Source organism: Marmota monax, unplaced genomic scaffold, assembly GCF_021218885.2.
Source record: "Marmota monax isolate L192 unplaced genomic scaffold, Marmota_monax_Labrador192_F-V1.1 WCK01_AAM20220418_F8-fsc00074, whole genome shotgun sequence".
Taxonomy (NCBI): Eukaryota; Metazoa; Chordata; class Mammalia; order Rodentia; family Sciuridae; genus Marmota; species Marmota monax.
Genome location: NW_026694232.1, coordinates 8,913,285 through 8,935,806, shown reverse-complemented (window position 1 = coordinate 8,935,806; position 22,522 = coordinate 8,913,285). Strand labels below are relative to the sequence as shown.

Below are 22,522 nucleotides of genomic sequence, written 5' to 3'. Positions count from 1 at the left end.
AGAATGATTGAAAGTAAAAACATGGAAAAAGATACACAGCTTTCTTTTGGTTAGTATTAACTTGACATGTTTCCCCATTCTTTCACTTTCAATCATTTTGTATCTTTTATTAAAGTTGTCTTTCATAAATAACACATATGTGTGTTTGAAAATTCAGACAGATAATATTTGTTTTTAAATTGGAAGCATTTGGGGCTGGGGTTGTGGCTCAGTGGTAGAGCGCTTGCCTAGCATGTGTCAGGCGCTGGGTTTGATCCTCAGCACCACATAAAAATAAATAAATAAAATAAAGGTATTGTGTCCAACTACAATAAAAAATATTTAAAAAATTTGGAAGCATTCATCTCTTTACATTTAATGAGATTACTGATATAATTGGATATGTGCTTACTGTCTTATTTTATAGCTTTCCATTTTTCTCATCTGTTCAGTTAGTTTACATTTATCTTGCCTTTTAAAAACTAATCTTTATTTTCAGAATGCATTTTGGTTTCAGAAAAACTGAGCAGATGGTACAGAGTTCCTATATACCTAGCCTCTGCCCCTTGATTCCCCTGTTGTTAGCATCATACATTAGTGTTATGTTGGTATAATTAATGATCAATATTGATATGTTATTACTGAATTTCATAGGCTCTGAAAGTATACTTAGTTTTTGTCTAATGTAATTTTTCTGTTTCAGGATCTCATCCAGGATACCTCATCACAGTTGTCATGTTCCTTTATTCTTCTTGATAGTCCCTGTTTTTAATGACTTCAGCAATTTTAAGGCATACCAGTCAGGTATGGTGTAGGATGCCCCTCTATTGTAACTTACTGTATTTTTTTTTAAAATGATTAGGCTGCTGTTAAAAGGTTTTAGAAAGGGCCACTGTCATCATATAATATCAAGTACTATCAATATGTTTTATGACTGTTGAAGTTGACCTTGCTCTCCTGGTTGAAAGAGTGTTTATCAAGTTTCATAAAAATATTCTTTTCTCACTTCCTTTCCTTACTTTCTCTACTGTTCTTTGAAAGAAAGTTTCTTATACATAGACTTTGCTCCTCTTCCTTTAGGGTGGAGTACCTATGTAATTTATTTGAAATTCCTTTGTATTGGACATTTGTTTCTTTTGGCTTGTGTTCATTTATTCATTGGTTTATTTATATCAGTATGGGCTCACAGATATTCAACATTTAATATTTTGGGCTACAACCCAGTACTACTTCATTTATTTTGTTGCATAAATTGTTTTAGCTTTGGCCATTAGGAGCTCTTTCAGTTGATTCCTATGTCCTTTTGAAATATTCCCATCAGTGTGTGTGCACGCACTTGTGTGTGCATTTGAACTCTTTCTTTCTGGCATTACTTGTATATTTGCTGTCCTTGTCCCAGTTAGTCATTTCTCTGAGAAGTCCTTCTGAGTTCTTTTTATTTTATTGGAAGTTGATATTAAAGATCAAGATCTGGGTGCTAGGGGTGTTCATTGCTTCTAGGATGTTGTTTCTTTTAGGCCTTCTCAGATAACACAATGAAGATATATATATTTCTAAAGAACAGGACAATAGATAAGCTGAGATTTTTTTTAGCACATGCCAACAGAACTTCTTTTGCAATTTCTTTTCTCCAATCTTCCTCAACCCAATGAACAAGTACAGATGGTATTCAGTTCAGAGGTGGTTTAACAATTCCAAACACAGTGTTTCTCATCAGGTTTTAAAAGCTGTTTATAAAAGTTTTATTCTACTATTTCTACTTTTAAATGAATCAAGCATTTCTAAACATATAGATGGACTAGATATTCTACATGAGAACTTGTCCACTATGTGTACAACACTAGTAAATAAAATTGCACATGTTGCAATGATTGTAATCTTCAGAACATTCCAACTTTACTTACTTTTCTCTGACTTTTGTGCTATTATTGTAATTATCTATCAATTATTTTCCCATAAGGCAATTTTTTATTGTGTTACATAGTAAATATTCACTAATATTCACCACACTTTATCCTCTTTATTATTATTAATTCCTTCTTGCACCTTTGTGCTTCCATCTGGGATCATGTGCCTTCTGTCTGAAGACTACCTGTTAGCATTTCCCTTAATTCGTGTCTGCTGGTGAAGAATTCAGTTAATTTTTGTATGTCCAAAACTACATTTTGCTTTTATCCTTGAAGGATATTTTTAGTGAATATAAAATGCCATGCTATTGTTATTTTCTCTTAGCACATAGTTTTTTGACTTTCATGGTTTCTGTTAAGGAGATGGTTGTTTGTTTTACTGTTGCTCCTCTGAAGATAATGTCTTTTTTTCTTTCTGGGTGCTTTTAAAATGTGCTCCTTGTCTTTGGTTTACAACTGTTTTACTCTGATGTACTTTCCTTTGTACTTATTCTGATTTGGATTCATAGGATTTCTTGAATGTATGGTTTGAATTGTCAGGGGCTAGAAGGAAATTCTCCTTCAAAGAATAGCCTGACATTTACAAAAAACAGCCCCCTGGGAGACATCCTGCCTGGGAGACATCCTGCAGCTACCTATCTCCCTGGAACATCCTGCAGTTATCAGGATCATCAGACATCTTGCAGCTGGCAGTTTTACCACCCACATCCAGCAATTGCTGATTAGAGAGCTTCCCTATCCCCAGCATATAAATACCCCTGTGTGAACAATAAAAATTTGCAGCTTGATCAGAATTCCTGTCTTGCTGTCATCCTTCGTGTCTCTTGTCCCTTCATTCCTCCCCACCTAGGTTCACCGCCCACGTTGATGTGTCCTGCCGGTTGGGACATTGAATGAAGTCTTCCATTTAATTTGTAATTGTGTTTTAAATTTTGTATGGTATTATTGCTAGAGAATATTGTGTGCATGATACTGATTCTTTGAGACATGTTAAGATGTGCTTTATTGCTAAGTAAGTAGTTGATCTTTGGAAACATTGCTTTGAGTCTGAGAAAAATGTAAGTTCTCTAGTTATTGGGTACATAATTAAATATGTTAATTATAACAATCTTATATGTTGTTTAAATAGTACTTCTCTGTGTTAATTTGCTGTCTTTCAAACTCTCAATAATTATTGGAAATGTGCTGAGATGTCGTACAAAGTACATTATTTTGAGGCAATTTAATTTTGTGTACCCATGTTTAAAATTGTTAGAATCACTGTGAATTGAAAACTTTGATGATTATGTAGTGCCTGTCTCTATTCCCAATAATGTTCTTTATTTTACATTCTATTTTATCTAATAATAATAGTAATAATAATAATAATATGTTCTGTGCATTATTTTGGTATTCATCTGGTAATTCTTATTTTATGTTCCTATTTTGAATCTTTCCACATCTTTATATTTTAGGTGTGACTATTATAAACAGTATAGCTATATTTTGAGAACTATATTTTAAAAATTGGTGTTTGACTCACTTATATTTGTTGTGATTATTGATATATTTGGACTTGAACCTACCAAAATAAAATTTGTCCTATGTCTTTCACTTTCTTTTTTTCGCTACCAGAATTGAATCCAGGGGTGTTCAACCACTGAGCCACATTCCCATCCCTTTTTTAAAAACATATATTTTGAGACAGGGTCTTGCTAAGTTGCCTACGGTCTCCCTAAGTTGCTGAGGCTGGCTTTGAACTTGTCATCCTCCTGCGTCAGCCTTCAGAGTCCCCAGGGTTACAAGAGTGTACCACCCTGTGCAGCCTGTCTTTTGCTCTTGCTTCTTTGTTCCTCTTGACTTTTCAAAATTAACTTATTTTTTTTTCCTTGGTTAAATCTTTATCTTAATCACATGTTACCCCTGCACTGGTTAAAATAGTATGCTCTTTTCTTTTAGTAATCAGGGTTGTCATTTTATCAGATATATTAAATTTAAGTTTAAAGTGAGAGTATTTAAATACTCTCCTGAAAAATATAAGAATCTTAGGATATTACCCACTTTTGATTCAAAAGCTTGATCTTTATCTTTTAAACTCCTCCTTCCCTTTTTTCCTCCTCCTTCCCTTTTTTCACTTTTCCTCCTCGTCATTTTTGTTCTCTTTTTTCATATAAATGATGAAAAAAGATCATTCACATCATTATCAATTGATTCTTTTTGCATTTCAGACTTTCCTTTTGCAACAACTTTCCTTCTTATGGAAGCACCTCTTTTAGAAGTTTCCCTGATGAAGATCTGTTAGTAACAAACTCTCTAGGTTTTTGTTCAACTGATAGTGTCTATAGAGACATTTTCATTTTATTTCTGAAAAGATGGTTTTGCTGAATGCATAATTTTAAATTAACAAATTTTCTTAAGACTTTAGAGTTGTTATTCCTCTTTTATTTTCTATTGTTACTATTGAGAGTCTAACCATAATTCCCTTTCTTTCAGGTTAATTTTAATTTCTTTTGTGGTCTTACATTTCGCTACATTGTACATCTTCATGGATTTCTATTTATATTGCTTGTTATACATTAACTTCTTGTTAATTCTTGTTTAATTCTAAACAATTCTTTGTCATTTTCTTCACAAATATTTCAGCTTCTCCATCATCTCTATTTCTTCTCTAGTACTCTGGTTGTATTTTAAAGCCTTTATCTTTTAATCTCTCTTTCTTGCTGTCTATCTTTATATATACCTCCTTAAAAAAGAAATATATATATATATATATTTAGTTGTCAATGGACCTTTATTGTTATTTATTTATATGCGGTACTGAGAATTGAACCCAGTGCCTCAAACATGCTAGGCAAACACTCTACCACTGAGCTATAACTCCAGCCCTCCTTTTTTTCTTTATACTGGATCCTGTAGATGTCTTTCAGATATATCTTCCAGTTCATTAATTTCCTCTTTATCTACATCTAATCTGAAATTTAAGCCATCTGTTAAATTATCTTTCAACAATTATAGTTTTATTTCTAAACGTTATTTTGTTTATATTATTCAAATCTGCAAGATATTTTTGACAGCTTCTTAATAATTAATCATTTTTAATTGTTTAAAAATCTATAGGATTCAGAAATATACATCTTTAATTATTTGCAGTTTACAGGAAGCAATTTTGTAATCTGTGTCTGACAATTTCAAATATGAATTCCATCTGTTTGTAATTAGTGATGACTTGCAATAATAGTTCCTTCTCTTCATGTGTATTTGCTGTTTTTAGTTTTGAGCTCATATTTCTTTCTTTCTTTTTTTTTTTTTTTTTTTTGAAATTGACACAGTACCTTTGTTTATTTTTATGTGGTGCTGAGGATTGAACCCAGTGCCTCACATGTGCTAGGCAAGTGCTCTACTGCTGAGCTACAACCTGATCCCTCCTTTTGATCTATGGGAATTTTGGGGGAATACATTAGGAAAGGTTTTCCCCAGGAAATTTTTATTTTTGCTTTTGCTAGGAAACAGGGGAACTACTGCCCCAGAATAATTTAGTGTCTTTTTGAAATCTTAGCTTAATGTGGGACTTTCAGATTCAGTACATGAACTTGCTTCTAGTCCAAGATTTAATTCAGCTATACAGATCTGGTATTGGCTTTTGTCTTTAGGTCAACCCATTTTCTCCTTTTTATTATTGTTCACTATCTTGCATTTTTAAATTTTAATTTTGGAGGGAGTATGCTGAAGATTTCTTTTATCCTTACAAATTTAGAAATGCAATAAAAGATAGTTTATTTGAGACTTTTTTTGTGTGTGTATGTGGGGTAGGGGTCTTTCACAAAAATTAATCTTTCCAAACTGCTGGAAGAAGAAATTTGAAACCCTTTTTTGGAGAATTTTAAAAAATAGTGTTTAGAACATTTACAACTAGTTCTTTAGATGAGTTTACACAAGGTAATTTGGACAATGAAATGTATCTTACTCACCATGATCAAGCAGTGTTCCCTATAGCTCCAGTTTCCTGATCTCCTCATTCACTTTATCTCGCATGAGGAATGTAAACTTGCCATGGAAGGCTCGATTTAGAATGTTCAAATGAGCAATTATCTCTTAACACCAACACAAGTCATGCATACAATTTGGCAGATTGAAGATTATATACAGAAGAAACTTGAAGTTCCTTGCAAAACAAATAGAGGAGTGAGAACATTGCTGACTGAAAGCCAATGAGCTCCGTCTCTTTAAAAAGTTAAAAAAAAAAAAACAATGATCTAACATTAATGAGACTAATAGTCTTTAAAGCTTTATAAAATTTTTCTCTTAAACCTTGAAATATCCAGAGCATACAAAACTTTGTGAATACGGCAGCATGTTAAAGTGTCTTTCGATGTGTAAGGTTGATTCTGTGTAAGGTTCATGGCTATTTCTGAACCTACATTTAAAGTTAAAAAGATTATATAAGATAGAATGTTGCTGATAGAGAAACTATAATTTCATTCTAAATGACAATCTTGGTAAAATCATAAGTTTAATATACTAATTATATTTTCTACAATACATGACATCATGCTCTATGTTTTTCAATTCAGAAAACACCAAGTTGAGCCAAGAAGAAGCTGTGGGTATCAGCTGTAAATATCAGAACAAAGTGTGCTTGCTCTCGAAAAACTACGCTGTACCCTGCTTCACAGGGGTCTAGTTGGTCTGGAGTGTGGGAAATTCTGGGTAAGACACTGATCTTCAGTTGCTTCTTGATAAATAATATATTTGAGTGTGCAGAGCCTTGATACCCATTCACCTTTAAAATATCTCTTTAGTTCTCATAACGTGAAATTTATGTTCTCCCGTTTCTGGGTCTCAGTTACTTCCCTAGACACTGAAGAGGCCAGATCACATGTTTGCCAAGTTTCTCTTAGCACAGTGTTTGGTGTGATGTGTAAGGCCAGGAATACATGTTGGTACTCACCACAGCTCCCCCTACTGGCATATAAACATTTGCATCAAAACCAAAAGGAGGTTAAGTTCCTCCACTGTGGACTTAAATGGGTTCAAAACAAAGTTTTGCTTCTTAAATACTGTTCAATCTGTAGATTATTTTCTTTTTGGAAAAATCTCTTTTCAGATGACTCAGTGTTTTCAAATGTTGTTCCTTCTCAGAGAACACTGAATTACGTCCTTTGAGCACCCGCGATTGAATTGGTGGCTTCATTAATGTACCTTCAGGATGAAGCTAATACTGGGAAGATAATGAAGGAAATGGAAAGAAGCACTTTGGTGACACTATTGGGGCCTCTGGATCAACACTTGCTTGATGTCTGAGCTTCATTTTTATGAGCCAATGTATTACTTTCATTCTGTAAGACCAGTCAGGGTTTGGTCCCTTGTGGTAAAAAGTAACCAAATGAAAACATTTCCTATTTGAGATAAGTTGAACATCTGACTTCAGTTTTATCACCTCTAATGAAAACCAAAGTTCTATGCCACACTTTCTCTGTTGTAAGAAAACCAAGCCTATAGAAGTCAAGATTTACAAGAGTAAATCTTGCATGTAAAAATTTCTTTGCATTTTAAAAGGAGTTCAACAATTATAGGAGGTTCACTATGAGCCAGTTTCACTATTCAGTCAGTTTTGCAGTAAATTAAAATGTGATTCACTTGATATATTTTTAGGAACATATCATTTGGGTTAAGTGGAAGCATTACTGTTCTGGACATCTGGGGTACTTAATGTCATCTCTGTATGAAACATCTGAGGATCTAATAGTAAGCAACCTTTTGTGCCAAATATTTAAAATTCCTTCAGGAGTTAGTTTGAAGCTTGCAAAGACTCTGAGATTGTAGTTAGAAATACCTTGTCAAGCAAATAAGAGAAAATGATCAGGCAGCACATACCCTGTTTCTGAGGAACATAGTCTGTGGTGACTTTATGGGGAGCTGTAGCAGGTGCATGATAACCTTGTGGTTCATCATGTACTATGAAGGAACAGTGACCTTCTCCCTCGAACTTTAGGATTTCTAGGTAGGATAGCCATATGTTCCTATTTTCCCAGGATAGTTCCAGTTTATGTTGTTGTAATAACACTCTCTGCCAGTTCCTGCTTATAAGCTGCATCATTGTGGCACACAGCACATAATGGCACACAGATCAAATTAAAATTGAGGAACAAAATAGTAGAGAAAGGATGGATTGGACTAACATCTGGAAAACCAGGAGAGAGACTTTAGTGATAATTATGGAGGGAGAACTTTTTGCTACTAAGTATCTCATAAACAAAAATGGGATTTGTTGTTTGGTAGTGTTAAAGGGGATATGATGAATGCTTTTGTAAAAGTTTAAGATTAAAACACAGACTAAAATAAGTCAAATAGACTCAGCAACAATAAGCCAATGGCCAATGCCATTACAGATCAATAAGGCAGGTTTCAGCTTCTTGGAAGCACAGTAATCAATCCAGTTTCTGCATTATACCTCTCTTTTCCTTCTAAGTCCAAACTCAGTTCTCAGTAGCCTCTGTAGCAGCCACTACCAATTGTGGAAAGCTGGCACATGAAACAATACACATGTTGCTCCTTGCCACTTCTTTTTATCTGCTCCCAAGATGCCACCGTGGGGAGGAGCACAGCTGTGGGTTTTGCAAGAAAATGTTTTACCCTCAGTTGGAGAGTTTTGGGAAGAGAGGAAGACAAAAGGCTTCATTCATTGTTTTCAATAAATGTTCAAGTTTTAATATAAGGAAAAAAGAGAGGTTCAATTCTTAAGTGTCAACGGAAAAGTGACATCTGATTTTACGGTGAGGAGAGCATGAGAAACAAGGCTCCCTGGAGAACAGCCCCAACCAAGTCACCTTAAGAAAGAAAAATTGTAGTGCCTAGCTTCTTCCACAGAGGGGCACTCCAAGCTCAGCACTGAACACTCCACGGTATTGTTTTCAGTGACTGGTTGTGGATGGAACAAGAGCTTCCAGTCTTTTCCCGGTTCCTACTAGGGATTTTGAAATGGATAGAATTAAAAGTACATTTGTAGAACTCTGGATGAATGAGACAAAGCCATTTTGGTGTCAATTCCTAATTATTTCACATTTACAAATATAACAGAAATATGTTAAATTTGAAAAGAAATTTCATCTATATCTGTTTGGGTCTGCATCATACGAAAGATTGAATAATTTGGAGATTATGATAAAGTTCTCATTTAAAGCTAAAATACGGTTTATCAGAAAATTATTGTAAGCTCGTCTCAAACACTCGTGATTTCATCTGAATATGAAATTCAAATTACATCTTGGATAAACAACTTTAAATAAATATGTCTCCGCACAGTTTTAGTGTCTTCATCCCTGCGTCTGGGACGAAAATCATACAACCTATCTGAAGACCCTATAACATTCCCATAACCAGCAGTGACGAAAGTGGGGACAGCAATACACGCACCATGATGGAAAAATATACGGGGTGGTCTTTATATTTGTGGTGTAAGTTTCCTAATGAAGCCATCGAAGGGGCGACCCTTATCTTACCTATTCAATAAAAAAAGCCTTTGAAGACCAAAGGGCGGGGACGCTGGCATAAAGGCCACCCCGCATGCTGACCCCTGCTCACCAAGGCGAGGTGTGGCTGCCCCGCCCCACCGTGAGGAACCCGCGCGTTGGCTCTGAGCTGGCGAAGGGCGCACGGGCCGCGCTCTTCGCTTTCCACTCATCGCCCGGGCAAAAGGAAAGGGCTAATTGGTTGTAACTGAACAGCGAGTTTAAAAGGAAGCATTCAAAGCCCAAAGGAGAAGCAGCCCAGATTGCATAGCAGGCAGAGCCGCGGGCTTTGAGGGTCCCTGGGGCGCCAGGGGAAGGGGCGGACGGCCGGGCCGCGCGCGGGCAGATGGGTCCCGGGCTCCCGTGGCCCGCGCGCTGGGGCGGCCGCGTCCGCATCTTCCCATTTGGTTCAAGTTTATTCTGGGCCACCGAGAGCTGGAACAGGAAATGCTCCGTCTTTCATGTCCATCGGTGGGTTTCAGACAGTTTTGCACCTCCCGGCGAGCACTGATTAGTCGGTTCATTTCTGTCGCATTTGAAGTTCACCATTTATTATTAAAGAGAAATGGCAGTGATTAGTTCTGAGTGTTCAGGGAACGAAATAAATATTTACTAAATAAGATCGTTCCGCCAAAAAGGGATGGTACAAACAGGTTTCTGAAATCCCGGCGCAGGGCCCAAGTGCCTCCCCTGGGCGGGAAGCGGTGTTTTGGGGCTTGGCGCGGAAGTCTGCCACCTGCGGCGGTGGGTCAGCTGTGGACCTCAGCAAGTCAGGGCAAGAGGGAGGAAATACAAGGCCTCCAGTGAAACTCAGTACCGTGCCGTTTTAGTTTTAGTTTTTAATTTTTAATTTTATTTGGTACAAGAGATAAAATATAGGAGCAACAATTGAGCGACATCCCAGACCTCTTTGTGGTTTTAAACTTTTTTGGGGGGTGGTGGTGGTAATAACTCTGTTTATCTTATGAAGGCAGAGGTGAATGTCAAGACAAGTTTTGACTTTCTCTTAAAAACAATTTAAACAAGACAGTGGCATTTCATTGCTCAATTAAGAGAATTGTTGTGTCACTTCTAGCATCAGGAGGATTTTCTTAGCCCCGCTGTGCTCCAAAATGTACCCAAATTGTGATCTTTCAAAAGAGCGTACTTATACAATTTCAAAAATTCATGTTATACATCGTACATATAGACAATTTTTGTCAATTTAAAAAATAAAACGAGTATGTTTAGACAATTTACTTGGTAATTAAAATATAAGATGGTATCTTTGTCAAAAGCGTTTATATTGTTTATTTTAGAAACTTTTTCCTTATTTATTAGAATAACACTTTTACTCTAGAAAATGTAGAATTTACATATATCCACACATCAATTTCATTCTGTTGCTGTCTCCAGTTTTGTGTTGCGTTGTTCTCTTAGTAATATTGTGTTGTGAGAATTTTCCAATGATATTAATTTTTCAAAAAAATTTAGTGTCTGCATCAATTTACTTAACCTATCACCAACTGTTGAACATTAAAGTGGTCTCTACTTTCCTCTATTATAAATGGCACAATTAACATTAATAGCACAATTAATTTGAATTTCTTTGTGAATTGGATTTAATGTTATGCTGTGAACTCTTGCATATCAGGGCCATTTTTTAAATTGATTTTATTTTTTTAAATACATGACAGCGGAATGCGTTACAATTCTTATTACACGTACAGAGCACAATTTTTCATATCTTTGCATATAAAGTATGTTCACGCTAATTCATGTCTTTATACATGTACTTTGTTATCAGGGCCATTTTTGCTCAATATCATGTACTTGGTGTTGGCTACAATGTTAAGCATGTACCAAATGACCAATAATTATGATTGGATTTTTAAAAAGTAGTAAGATTTAAATTTATTATTTTGTGAATTAATTTTTCATATTATTAATTTATTTATTATTGTGACAGTGGTCTCTTTCTTGCAAATTTGTGAATTGTGTTTTACATAGTAAGAGTTTAGCTTTTTGAGCTGGGAGTGTTCCTCAGCAGCAGAAGTCCTTGCCTAGCCTGCAAGAGGCCCTGGCTTGATCTCCAGGGGGACAAAAATTTTAAAAAAATTCTATGATCTAAGAATTGAGGTATTTTTATAAATATATTGGACATATTTGGATAGTGCATTATCCTTTCCTTATTTACCAAATTTTTCCTGGAACTTGGAATTTTCATCAAGATGTAATACATAAAAACAAAAGGCTTCTCAATCTCAGTGTTGATCTGACAAACTCAAACCAAGCTGAGCTCATGAACTTGCTGTCCTACCATCAAAAGATCTGTCAACCCCTTCTTTCCCAAACAGCTATCTGGTTTTCTTCTGCACTGTTGTTAAAAATTTGAATAGAAAAAGGATCTTTGATTTTTAAGTTTTCTCCACATATCTCATTCCAATTGAACACACTTCTTTGGTATTCCACCTGGTGTTGGGAATCATGAGATGAAAATGGGGTGCAATTTCAGATGCCCCTTGACTAACAATAGGTTTGCACCCTGATATATACAACGTAAGTTGAAAATATCATATGTTAAAAATGCATTTTATATTCCTTACCTACAGATCATACATCATATATCTAGCTAATCCTAAATGTGCTCAGAACAATTACATTGGCCTATGGTTGGTAAATTCATCTAACCCAAAGCCTGTTTTATAAAGTGTAATTTACTGACTATAGTACTGAAAGTGAACAACAGAATAATCATATGGATCCACTTTCACATGGTTGTAAAAGTTGAAAAATTGTACATTCAACTACTATAAATCAGGGACTGGCCTGTTTGTTTTCTTACAGTGCTGGGGATGGAGTCCAGGACCTTATGCATGTTAGGTAAGTGATCTACCACTGAGTTCCTCTCCTGGTTCCTGTATTTGATGCAGTAACAATTTAAAATTTCATGAGTAGGGCTAGTTTGCTAGTTTTCCAGAGCAGCCATAACAAAATACCAGACTGAGTGGCTTAAACAACAGAAATTTGTTTTCTCATTGTTGTAGGGGCTGGAAGTCCAAAATCAAGGTGTTGGCAGGTTTGATTTCTCTTAAGGTTCCTTCCTTGGCTGGCAGATAGCTTCCTTGCTGTATCCTCAGATGATCTCTTCCCTCTTCATGCACATGTTTATGTCCAAACTTATTCTTAAAAGGACAGATTATAAGATAGAATGAGGACCTAAGTCCTAAAGGTATAATTTAAACTTCATTAATTTTTTAAAGACCTTGCCTTCAAATACAATGATATTCTAAGGTTAAGGTTTATAAATCTGAAATTTGTGGGGACACAATTTAACCTATGAAGTATCTAATGGAGAGGACACCAAAATCTTGCATTTCTTTGCAAATCCTTGTATAAATATTACCAAAAATAAAAGAATAGGGCTGGGGTTGTGTCTCAGAGGTAGAGTGCTCACCTAGCATGCATGAGGTACTGGGTTTGATCCTCAGCACCGCATAAAAATAAAATATGGTGTCCACCTATAACTAAAAAATAAATATTTTTAAAAAAGAATAGTATGGAAGCCATTTCAGTCATCTTTTTCATTGTTGTGACCAAAAGACTTGGCAAGAACAATTTTAAAAGAGGAAAAATTTATTTGGCTCATAGTTTCAGAGATCTGGGTCCATAGACGGCAAGCTCCTTTGCTTTGGGCTCCACGTGAGGCAGAGCATATGGCAGAAGCGTGTGGTAGAAGAACAGCTGAGGATGTAACCTCCAAGGAACAGAGAAACTGCTTCACTCAGTGGAGTCAAAATATTAACCCCAAAGGCACGCTCCAGTGACCCACTTCCTCCAGGTACACACTACCTGCTACAGTTAACACACAGTTAATCCGTATTAATCAGTGGATGAATCTACTAATTAGGTTACAGCTCTCATAATCTCACCCTTTCACTTCTAAACGTTCTTGCATTGGCTCACACATGAGCTTTTGTGGGACATCTCACATCTAAACTATAATAGAAGCCAAAAACTGTCTTAGGGCAACATCACAGCATTTAAATTACAAAACTGGGCAAAATTTCACATTATGAATGTTTTTCTAAGGTTAGGCCTGAGGTCTAGCCATGGCAAAGGAGCTTGCTTCAAGTGCATTCATTTGCTTACATGGACACCGGTGTGGGTGACTTGAGAGCTGCTTCACCTACTCCAGACATAGAGCGGTCACTGTCTGGGATGCTGCTGGCCTTGTGACTGAACTAAGGAAACCCTCAAGGGCAGAAGTGTAGCTCAGTGGTAAAGTGATTGCACAGCATGCAAGAGGTCCTGGGTTCCATCCCCAGAACCACAAAATAAAAAAAATAACAAACAAACAAACAAACAAAAAAACCAAAGAACAACCTCAGTGAAGGTTGCTGAGCTGACTCTTACATCTAATCAGAAATGATACACAGCACTGGAAATTGTTTAAAAATAAAGCTATTCAATTGAATAAGCATTTAGCAATTACTTTCAAATTATTTTTGTGTGTGTGTGTGTATATATATATATATATATATATATATATATATATATATATATATATATAGCACAATACCTTTATATTATTTATTTTTATGTGGTGCTGAGGATTGAACCCAGTGCCTCACATGCCAGGCAAGCACTCTGCCACTAAACCACAACCCCAGCCCTTGTTTAGCTTTTGAAGATGGTAAGGAGGGGTAAAGAAAAAAAAAAAAGAATTAACTTCATCAGGTTCTGATTGAATTGCTAGCATTTATCCTTCAAAGCCCATCCCGGAGTCTTCTTGGGTGACTCTAGTCACCACCGACTCTCTTCCATCTGCCTGCTTTTCAATCATTTACTTGTTTCATAAATATTTATTGAAGCCAAGCGTGTGCTCTGGATAAGTCAGACATGGTTCGTGCTTTCACGGAGCTGGCTTTCAAGTACCAGGGAACACAATAAATGGTGACACAAGTAAATCTGGCAATTTCAGGCGGTGAAAGGTACAGGGAAGAAAAAATGAGGGTGAGACGGTAGAGAGGGCATGGCTGGGGTGAGAGGCTGTTGACGTGGGATGGGTAAGGAAGGCCTTCCTCCATGGGGACATTCGTCTTAACTGAAGGCCAGCGGCAAGCTGTATCAGGGCAGGGGTTGGCCAGGACAGAGGTCCTAAGGCCTAAAACAAATAACAAATTTCTTTAGGTTAGGACCATGCCTTTTCCTCTTTGTTCCTCCTCCTCTTCCTTTTTCTTTTTTCTTTTTTGTTTTATCACTCCCAGAGGCTCCAATAGTGAAAGCAACATCAAGGGCTCAATCAAAATTTGTAGCTGGGTCTAGTTGTGTGCGCCTGTAATCCTAGTGGCTCAGGAGGCCAAGGCAGGAGGATTACAAGTTTGAGGCCAGCCTCGGCAATTTAGCCTTAAGCAACTTAGCAAGACCCTATCTCTACATAAAAATAAAAAGGGCTGAGGATATTGCTTAATGGTTAAGCACCCCTGGGTTCAATCCCTGGTATCTGGTGTGTGTGTGTGTGTGTGTGTGTATGCATATATATACATGCACACATATATGTACATATATATGTATGTATATATATATATATATACATACATACATACATATATATGTATATATGTATAGAGCTGGATGGTGGTACTCTGAAAATCATGAACAATGTATGGAATCTATTTTAGTGATTTAAGCTCCTTGGAAGAGGGTAACTGCAAAATGAATGAGATGGTGTTTTCTTAATGTCCATTCACTACAATGAATGTTTTTTTTCCTTGAAACTAGTCATTGTTGTATACTTAATACAGTAATTGAAAGGTTGGAGGTCTTTCGTAGTTACATGAAAACAGACTAGTCATTCATTATGTGAATTTTCTTTAATTTTTCAGTAGGAATGACTAACCCCTGACCTAAGATCAATCTCCCATTTCTTTTTTGTTAAGTTCCCACTTAGATCTCAATAAAGAGATCTCAATAAAGAAATACTCTTTCCCTAGTTGATGCACTATAAGTATCCTTCATTTTTGCATATTCTATTCATAGAGTATAACTCTGAAGTCTCCCAGTTCATTAACCCTAACCACAGAGTGCTGGAGTAGGTCCTGAGATGTTTGTGATAATCACTGGTGATGTGCTGCCCCAGGTGAAGGCCACAGAGGAAGAGAAGGGGAGAAACTACTGCTTGGGAAAGGGAAGTGAGGAGGGGGTTAGGGGCTCATGCAGCTGCTAACAGAGTTGAAGGGGAGCAGGAACATTTGGAGGCAAGAATTGGTGATCCCCGCCCAGCTGGCTTTGAGATTGTGACTGCTTTGGATCACAAAAGAAAACTTTTTTCTCTTGTCTATCCAACTCCTTTAATAGCTAAGAGCATAGATTTTGCTCTTTATTGTGTGATGTAAAAATTCTTAAGTTCATTAAGCTTCAGTGTCCAAAGCTGTAATATGGGAATAGTCATAGTACATTCCTCATGGTATCTCTTCACGACTTATGAGAGGGTACATTTGAAGTATATGGCATATTTTCAATGCTCAGTAAATAATTTTTAGCAACACTTTCCTTTTTTAGATACTCAGGATTGAACTCAGGGGCATTCTAACACTGAGCCACATCCCCAGCCCTATTTTGTATTTTATTTAGAGACAGGGTCTCACTGAGTTGCTTAGCACCTTTGCTTTTTGTTGAGGCTGGCTTTGAACTCAGGATCATCCTGTCTCAACCTCCTGAGCCACTGGGATTACAGGCGTGTGCCACTGTGCTGGGACACACTTTCCTATTACTATAGTGATATCTTTTCATTATAAATGTAGACAAGCAAAAGGAATAAAATTATATGTAATCCCACCATCCAGAGAGGATCTACTCTCAATCTTATACATTCTTATCTCAAAAATTTATTATATAGTATCTATTATTTACATTGTACATCATAACAAGCTGTAATAGAATTTCACTGTATAGATGTGCCACATTGTAGTTTATTCTAACAAATTCATTTTGACATTTGTGATTATTTCCAATATTTTATTATTGCAGAGTTCTGTAATAAACATTCTTATATAAACTTGTTTTTTTTTTTTTGTACACATCCATAATAATGTTCTTAGATTAGATTACAGCAATGAATCTGCTGGCTTGAATAATATATATATATATATATATATATTTAAAGTTTTGGATTCTTACTGCCAGTAATTTTCTTACTGGCCACTAGAAAAATATTAAAATTTATATTTTAATTAGCAGAATGTGAAAGTACCTGTTGCTCTGAACCCTTATCAACAGTAGGCATTAGCTTTTGAAAGAGATTTTCATTTATTCACCTGATACTTTTTGAATGCAGCTAAGGTTTGGATGTTGATGTCTTCCAGAAGTCTGTGTGTTAAAGCTTTGGTCCTCAGTGTGGTGCTATTAAGAGACGTTGTGGATGTTTAGGAGGTGGGACCTAGTGGGAGACTCTTCGGCCATTGGGGGTGTACCTTTAGAGAGGACTGTGGGATCCTGACTGATTCCTCTCTTACTCTTTGCTTCCTGGCTCATGAGGTGAGTGGTTTGCTCCAACATGTTCTTCTATCATGATGTGCTGCCTTGTCAGAGGTCTAAAGCTCTGCTCTTCCCCCTCTTAGAAGTGAAACTTCCAGAATTGTGAGCCAAAATAAGCCTTTTCTCTTTGTAAGTTAATTATCTCAGCTATTTTATTATAGCAACTGGAAGCTGACTAATGCAAGTGCCTACTAGGCATTAGAATAGCAGTGAACAAAACAGATAAACAGATTAAAAATCTCCCTGCTCTCATGAAGCTAACAAAGAGATGTTAGATGGTGTAGTTGCTTTGGAGGAAAATAAAGCAGAGCAGGAAGACAGTGTCTGGTTTGTGGAGTAGGGGGAGGTGCGATTTCCTATAGGGCATCAGAGAATGCTTCATTGAGGAAATGGATTTATGCCAAGACCTGCAGAAGGTAAGTAAGGTGGCCTTGCAGATCTCTAGCCAGCGAGCTTTCCAGGCAGAGGGAAGAACAAATGCAAATATCCTGAGGCAGAAGCATCCCTGGCATGTTTGAGAAATATCTGGCAGACCTTGTAGATATGGAGTAAGGTGCATAAGGAAAGCAGAAAGAGAGAAGATCAGAGAGGTGACGGGGACTTAGATTATGTAGGGAATTTTGCATCATTATAAGGACTCCAACTTTCACCCTGTTTGAGACGGTGAGTCAGTGGAGGGTTGAGAGCAGAGCAGAGGAGTTACCTAATTTATGAGTCAAAGGATGACTATCTGCTGTGTTGAGAAGAGATTGAAGGGAGACGAGGTGGAAATTGTAGGGAGGCTGATTAGAAGACCATTGTAGTGGACACTTAATAATGGGGATGTGTTCTGAGAAATGTGTTATTAGGTGATTTTGTCATTGAGAGAACATCACAGAGTGTACTTGTATAAACCAAGCCAACTCTGATGTCACTAGGTGAAAGAATCTTATGGGACCAGTGTCTTTGTGGCCTGCCATTAAGTGAAACATTATTTGGTGCATACCATAATTCTGAAGTCAGGGTGTGGCTTAGACCAAGGTGGGAGCAGTGTAGGAAAGAGGATTTTCTGTTGACAAAAAGAGAGAAGTCAAAGTTTTTGACCTGAGCATCTTGGAAGGATGGTGTTACCACGGAGGCAAGGAAGACTGCGTGAAGGACAGGTTTAGGGGAGGACTGGGAGCTCAGTGCAGACATGCTCCCTTGAGACCCCTGCTAGACAGCACATGGGAGAGTGAAATGGGAAGTAGAAGACTTGAACCTGAAGTTCAGGGAAGAGGTTCAGTCTGGAGGGAGTAGTGGTTTAGGGGGACACAGGCAAAGTCTGGAAAGAGTTTTCGTTCTTCCATTTGGTAGATTATAGTGTTTGTTCATTGATGGGAAAGATCCAATAGAGAAGAAATTTGTCAGTGCCTAAAAGGGGAGAATCATTGGAATGATGCCATCAAGTTGGGAAGAAGGAACGAGATCTAGAATACAAAGGTTGCCTTTAGATGGGAATGCAAGCAAGTCACTGAGCCACAGGAAGGTAGGCAGAATGGACACATGTGGACACAGGTATGTGGCTGTAGGAAGGAGGTGGCAGAACTTTGTAGAATTTCTCTTTAATTTGTTTCTAGTTTCTCAGGGAAATAAGAAGCAAGAAATTTTGTCAATTAAGAGTGAAGAGGCTGGGAGAGATTCACGGGGATTCATTGACAGCACATCACACGTGTGACAATGTGGGGGATGGGCTTGATGGAGTGACATCAACCTAATGAGACCATTGTTGTTGTGCTCAGGAGAAATGCTGTGCATCAGGACAGGGAGGTATTGTTAGGCATGGAGAGAATGCCCGGACTCTAGGTGTGCTTTGGAGATAGGAATTTGCTTTGGATTGGCAGTGGGAGGGAGAGAAAAGAAGGGATCAAGAAAATATTATTTTGAAAACCTCATAAAGAGGCAATACATCGTAATTGCTTCAGCTATATTGAGATGAAAGCCTTGGAGATTTTACTATTTTGGTTCAAACATCTAAAGTTCACTATGGCTCTTTTCTTGTCTAAAAATCCCTCCTAACATTCTGGTAATCTTTGATTTTTAACATACTATGATTACAAAGCAGCACAAATTTTGACTTGAAATGTTGCTGGCAATCACTGGGTTCTGCAAGTGAGTAGTATATCCTTATTTTACAAACGAAGAGACCATGGCCCAGAAAGGTCTGTGGAACTAATTACAAATGCTGTGGGGAGGGGAAATCAAACAAAAACTACTTCATTAGTTTAGAATAATAAAAAGTACTTTACATCTTAGATTGCAGAACATTAACTACATGCTTATTTTGCTTAATAATGCCTAGGACGGAATCTCATGCAAATAGATACTTAAGAAATTCATTTGACAATGATTCTGCATGATACATTAATTGCCATTGATTGTCAAAAAAACCCTTCTAAATATGTATAAAGGAACTTACAATCTTAGCAGCCTTTTCCAAGAGAGCTATGAGATTTCTGTTCCTCCCAGAAAACTGAGTATTTCCAGTATCCTGTGTCTCTGCTTTTAAAAGAAATGTAAAAAACAATCCTTTTCAAGCACTGATTTATTTTTTGCATTTAAAAAAATTTGTATATGACAGTAGAATGTCTTTTGACATATCACACATACATGGAGTATAACTTCCTATTCTTGTGGTTGTACCTGATGTGGAGGTTCACTGTTCGGGTATTCATATATGGATATAGGACAGTTAAGTCCAGTTCATTCTACTGTCTTCCCATGCCCACCCCCTTCCCTTCTCTCAGTTCCCCCTGTCCAATCTGGTGAACCTCCATTCCTCCCTCCCTCGGCCTTTTGTGAGTCAGCATCCACATATCAGAGACAACATTTGGCCTTTGGTTTTTGAGGACTGATTTATTTCACTTAGCATGATAGTCTCCAGTTCCATCCATTTACTGGCAAATGCCATAATTTCATTCTTCTTTATGGCTGAATAATATTCCATTGTTAAACACTGATTTTTTGAAGTTTTACATAGGATCTTAAGTTTTTGGTTAACTCTTATAAAAGTATTTGATACTGAGATTTCACTTATATTTTATGCTGTTTCGAAAAAATATTTGTCACCCTTGTTCCTGAAATATGATAACTTTCCCTAAAAAGCAAACAGTGGCAAAGTACTAGAAGTAGGGTTGGAGCTATAGCTCAGTGGCAGAGCACTTGCCTAACATGTGTGAGACACTGGTTTGATCCTCACACCACATAAAAATAAACAAATAAAATAAAGGCATTCTGTCCATTTACAACTACAACAAATATAGTTTTAAAAGTACTACAAGTAGCTATTTTTTATTATTTATTGCCTTTGAATTGTTCCTTAGATGTTAGCTCAAAAATATATGTTTACTAAATATTTTCTATTTGTCCAGATTGTTTCTAGGGAAGGTTTGTATTTTCAACTTGAATATCAGCCCTTTGAGGGCAGGTCAGATTTTCTACTCCTGAGTGTGCTTCATACAACATCTGGCATAATACATAGAAGTTGTGCTGAATGTCACTTGAATAAAAATAATTCAAATGCTTAAACTTTCATTTCTTTTCATTTATTACTACATTAAAAAAGTTGTATTTCCCTCTGTGTATAAACATGCACATACAGAACTCCAATGTCTTTGGATTCATCTACCTCTGACAATTCACTATCTAATTAATTAATCATCTGATAATTAAAATGACCTCCTTTTGGCTGATATTGGATCCCAAGAAAGGTTCAAAAGAAACTTGACACATCATGTTGTGTCATGTTCCATTGTGAGACACCTCTGTTGTTTATCACATTATGTCATATCTGATCACATTGTGGCAATGTTAAGTTGAACAAAACGTAGTGACATATTAGAAAAAAATCCAGCATATCAGGTTTACATAAAGCATGCCTTCTTCACTCTTTCAAAATGGAATAGTCTAGGCAAGTTGGTCGATTTGGCATCTTTTAGCCATCAGCAAATCCAGGACTGCTATTCATCAGGTGAGTTCAGACTATTGGACTTGGGTCTTTCCTCAATTTCTAGCTCAAGGTTTTTGGCTAAACATTCAGAACATATAGGACTATCTGGTTTAAAAGTCTTGCATGATCCTGTACTTTTGCACTGAGTTCTTGAGCCAGCACTCATCATCATGATGGATGAAAATTAGAACATAGAACCTTTAATTGAATGGGGGACATACCATTTTGCTTCATCCCCCAAAAGAGCGACTTAACAAGAATTTGAAATGTGATGACAACTGTGCAAGGAAACCTAAATTTTATAGTCTCCACTTGGCATTCTGTCTTCATGACAGCCTCAGTTATGGCCGCATTATTGCCTTCACATTTGTGGAGATAATTCTGATTCCAAGATAGTACATTGATTTAAAAAAATAACTAGGTTCTCTGGCCCTGTGGGATACAGAGAATCCAAATAAATATAATGCATTTTTAATATGGCACGTTAAACATTTTAATATGCAGTATGCAAGGGCATCAGCTCATAATTCCAATTTTCATGTACTGTGATTAGTATATTACATTATGAAGGAGTGGTATGGAGTTTAGGGAGGACTTATGCAGTAAATGTGACCTACGGCTGACACACTGTATCTCTAATAAGCTACAGATGACATGGGTCCCTTCTCAAAGGGGATATTGGCTTTCTGTATATAATTAATAACAAGAAAACTGTATCCTGACTTTAAGGTCTGCAGTAGCATCCTGGAACAAAAAAGGCCATAAATTAACATCAATTATGTATTAAAGTTCCAATTAACCTGGCTGACACTGATATACTCTAACAAGGCACATTTAGATAAGAGAAAAAAAAAACTCTCTAATTACTTGGAACAGGACCTTATGACCCATTCTGCTCTTTTATCCCAAGTCCAACCTAATGAGGAATGAAGTGAGAAGGAGAAAATTCCACATAAGGTGGCAATACAACACAGAAAGTATCTCCTGGGATATTCTTTAACCACACACACACACACACACAAAACAAAACAAAACAAACAAACAAAAAATAACTCTTCATGAGGAATATTTTACTGGGCGTGGATTTTTCAAAACAAACTTAGCCATTGAAGAAGAAGAACATTTTAAGGTTGAAAATGGTGGCAGTCTTTGAGATTTCCCTCTAGAACCAGTTTGGTATATTGTAAACCTTTGAAGGGAACCCCTCCTCCCCATCCTTCTTTCTGCCTCGAAATAAGCTCCTGGATCAAAATTCCTTCTGCATCGCTCATTCTCCCTACTCCCCAGATCTTTGGACAGCCTTACTATTTTCCATTTGATGTGAGAAGAGCAGTCCGGTCCTGGATTCCCATCTGTTCTCCAACTGGCTCCTTGGATTTTACATTGTTCATCTCTGTCTCTATTGCCTGGGTGTCTTTTTTTTTTTAATATTTATTTATTTTTTTAGTTTTCAGTGGACACAACATCTTTGTTTGTATGTGGTGCTGAGGATCGAACCCGGGCCGCACGCATGCCAGGCGAGCGTGCTACCGCTTGAGCCACATCCCCAGACCTTTTTTTTTTTTTTTTAAATATTTATTTATTTTTTTAGTTTTCAGATTGCCTGGGTGTCTTGCCTGCTTAATTCTCTAGGTCCCTGTGTTTCTCCTGGTGTCCCTTGATCT

General features: G+C 36.9%; 1 long non-coding RNA gene across 1 annotated transcript; it reads left to right on the top strand.

Moving 5' to 3' along the window:
• The first annotated feature begins 633 nt into the window (after positions 1–633).
• Positions 634–9,587, top strand: LOC131425028 (uncharacterized). The gene is made up of 3 exons (XR_009228824.1): positions 634–783; positions 6,437–6,572; positions 7,005–9,587. It is a non-coding gene; the product is annotated as an uncharacterized LOC131425028 (long non-coding RNA).
• Positions 9,588–22,522: the final 12,935 nt, after the last annotated feature.